The sequence below is a fragment of the Trichechus manatus genome, unplaced genomic scaffold, assembly GCF_000243295.1.
Source record: "Trichechus manatus latirostris isolate Lorelei unplaced genomic scaffold, TriManLat1.0 scaffold01066, whole genome shotgun sequence".
Classification (NCBI taxonomy): domain Eukaryota; kingdom Metazoa; phylum Chordata; class Mammalia; order Sirenia; family Trichechidae; genus Trichechus; species Trichechus manatus.
Genome location: NW_004445002.1, coordinates 7,112 through 7,531, shown reverse-complemented (window position 1 = coordinate 7,531; position 420 = coordinate 7,112).

Below are 420 nucleotides of genomic sequence, written 5' to 3'. Positions count from 1 at the left end.
TCCCAAGGATTCTATATTTTTGCATCTCAGTCACCTTTCATCAACACTGCCTTGATCTTCACCTTTGGCACTTTTCTTTTCCCCATCTTTACAAACCTGCAGATGAGCATTTCTAGTTGCTCATCCTGTTCACTGACACAGCTGCTGAATACATCAGTCATGGCCACACACAACTGCTGCACATCCTTTTCTAACTGTAATTATTCCTGCAAAGCTCTTATGCGTGCTTCAGCAGCTAGCTGGGCATTGGTGGCAGCCAAATGGCCCAGAGCAGTAACCACCCTGCAGCTGCTACTGCTTTCCTAGATTTCTTTCCACACTTATGAAGAGATGCATCTTTCAAAACCATGCTATGCTACTTGACATTTTCAGGGCATCTCCATACTCACGTGGCAGTCCACACACATCAAGCATACAGGC